This window comes from Aptenodytes forsteri, unplaced genomic scaffold (assembly GCF_000699145.1).
Source record: "Aptenodytes forsteri isolate BGI_AS27 unplaced genomic scaffold, ASM69914v1 Scaffold64, whole genome shotgun sequence".
In the NCBI taxonomy this organism is placed as follows: Eukaryota; Metazoa; Chordata; class Aves; order Sphenisciformes; family Spheniscidae; genus Aptenodytes; species Aptenodytes forsteri.
In genome coordinates this window covers 714909-717765 of record NW_008794786.1, presented here as the reverse complement: position 1 = coordinate 717765, position 2857 = coordinate 714909, and positions in this window count along the sequence as shown.

Below are 2857 nucleotides of genomic sequence, written 5' to 3'. Positions count from 1 at the left end.
CGTCCCCGACATCCGCATCGCCCCCACCCAGCCCTGCACCCTCTCGCCCGTGGAGCGTCTGAAGAAGGCTGTGTCCACCATGTGCCTCTACACGTCCCCGCGGGACGAGGACAGCCCGCGGGGGCCTGGCTGGGCACCCACCGTGCCCACCGGCCAGCCCAGCACCCTGGGGAAGGTGGTGCAGGAGGTGCTGGAGCGGGCGCGGGAGAAGCGGTTTCGGTTTGACCCGGCCGATGTCCTCGAGGGCTGGGGAAGGGACGGGGGTGCATGCAGGGACAGCACTGGCAAAGGGGGGTCCCCCAGTGCCGCCGTCACCGTGGCTGGTGCAGGGTGTCCCTGCGTGTCCCCATCACGGTGCTGCGGATGCCCCAGCATGCTGCCGAGGGGAGTGGGAGCCGTCCCCGAGGCCAGCCCCAGGGGGGACGCCGGCGGGTGCTGCACGGGGATGCCTGGAACGGTCCTGTCCCCATGGTCGGGGGAGCGGTGACAGCCCTGCAGGGGTGGCTCAGGGGGCCGGGGATGCTCTGTGCCCAGTGGGAGCAGGACGGGTCAGCACGGAGGAGCACCAGTCAGACGCTGCTGCGAATGTCACCTTGTCCTTGATGCCAGGTCCCCTGTCCCCCCATGCTGGCCGCGTGTGGGTCACCCCTGAGCACACAGAGGGGCTGGGATCCGAGGGGGACTCCGGCTTCGGCTCCGGCTCCTGGGGGACCTCCCCCAGGAGGAAGGCAGGGTCCCGCGGGTGCCACCTGGGCGACCCCCTGGACCCCGCTGGGGCACGTTCCCCTGGCTCAGACACACCAAGAGCTGGAAGCCACCGGGCTCGGCGGAGCAGGGGCCGGCACCGGGAGGGGCCCTTGAGGGATGCCGGGCCGCAGCAGGGGGATGCGCCAGGGCTGCAGCCCCCATGGAGGAGGTGAGGGGCGATGCCCGGGTGATGGGCGCAGAGGGGTGGGGGGCAGGAGAGAGCTGGGAGCAGGGGGCAGCAGCGCAGGGGGACCCTTTGGCTGGCGGGTGATGCTGGGCGAGCCGGCATGGGGCGGGAAGGAGCTGGAGTGGGAAACGTCCCCGGAGCGTTCTTAGGCTTTTAAGGTTTGAATGATTTAGAGCTTCAAATGGAGCCTCTTGCAGGGGGGAGCTGGGGTCATGGGCACGATGGCCGGCTCCTGCACACGCGCGCACGCCTGCGTGGGCTCGCATATGTGCGCAAGCATCCTTGCACACACACAGGGGTGCATGGCTGTGCACAGAGGCACTGATGCACCTCTGCACATGCACACGTGTGCACCGACACACTCACCCGGTGCAGCTCCTCACCCAGCCCTGCTGCATCCCATCTGCAGGTCCTGAGCGCCAGCGAGGAGGATGATGATGATGGCGATGCCTGTAAGGAAGCCGGCCGGTCCCTCCATCCCTCCGTCGGGGTCCGGAGAAGTAAGTCGTAGGGTTTTCCCGTCCTCCTGGGGGGCAGAGGGGCGGCCATCCCAGCGGGTGCCCGGTGCCAGTGTGTGTCCCCGTGTCCCTCCGTCCCCCTGCTCCAGGCTTCATGCTGCACGCCAGCAGCGGGCAGTCTGACAGCAGCGGCTTCGTGGAGGAGCCGGTGCCCGGCCAGCCGCCCGCCGCCCGGCTCCACGGCACTGACCAGACGGTCTGAGGCCACCGCAGAAGGACCTGGGCTTGCCCTGGTGCCGGCAGGAGCCACGGCAAGGTGCTGGATGGACCGTACCGTACCGCCACGTTTCGGACACAGAGACCATCCTCAGCCGAGGGCTGAGCACTGCCTGTACACGTGTGTGTGTGTGTGGGTGCACGTGTGGGTGCGGGTGCACATGTGGGTGCACGTGTGGGTGTTTGGCACAGAAAACATTTTGACTCAGGACTTTTGCTCCGAGGGGCACGGGCATCCCCCCTCCACCCAACCTGCTGGTTCTGGGGCCGCGGCTGCACCGGGGCAGCACCGGGGACGTCTCCCCCGCGCCTGGCTCTTGGGGACATCACTCGCACTTTGGCCACGGTTGGTCACCCGTGCTGCAGCGCCTGTAACACTAGGACGGGGGTTTGCTAGGCAGAGCCAGCAGCACGCTGGAAATAAAGTTCCCAAAGGGACGGTGGTGCTTGTGTCCCTGCCTGGAGCTGCCGGGAGTGTGGGGATCTGGCCCTGCCCACCCCCTCTGGGGTGGAGACCCCCAGCACGAGCCCTCCTGGTACCCCAAAGGGGCCTGAGCTGGGGGGTTCTGCTCAGCTCCGGGTCTTCCCTGGGGACAGAGGAGCTTCCACCAAGGCTGGGGGGTTCCTGCCCGACAGACCCCATGTGCCATCCCACCCCTGCTCAAGGGCTCGCAGCAGGGCTGGGGACCCGTGGTGCCCCCCACGGACACGCATGCCCCGGCTGGGGTGCGAGCCCAGGGGTAGGAGTGGAGCGGCAGGTGCTGCTGGGGACTTTTTTGGCCTCTCCATCTTCTCTCGCCCCTGCTGAGCCTCCCTTCTGTTTCCTTATCGGGGTACTTCATGGCTCCAGGCCTGTTTTTCATCTTCCTGCCACCTTATCTTTCTGGCTCGTTCTTCTTCCCCTCTGCGCGATCTGGGCATCTGAAGGAAACCGCATCGAGATGATGCTGGGTCTGCGCCGGCTGCTCCTTAACCCCTCCTGCGCTGCTGCCGCCGCTGCCGCCGCTCACCCGGGCAGGGCACGGGCAGCTTTGTTGGTGGCTTTTCCCCCAGGTGATGTGGGCACCGAGCACGGGCACGGCCCCAAATTGGGCAGTGGAGGGTGGTGGGTGCTGCCTGGGCACCCCAGCAGCCTCCCGTGGGGCTCACCCTGAAGTGGCCGCAAGCCACAAATTCAGGGTCCAGCTCT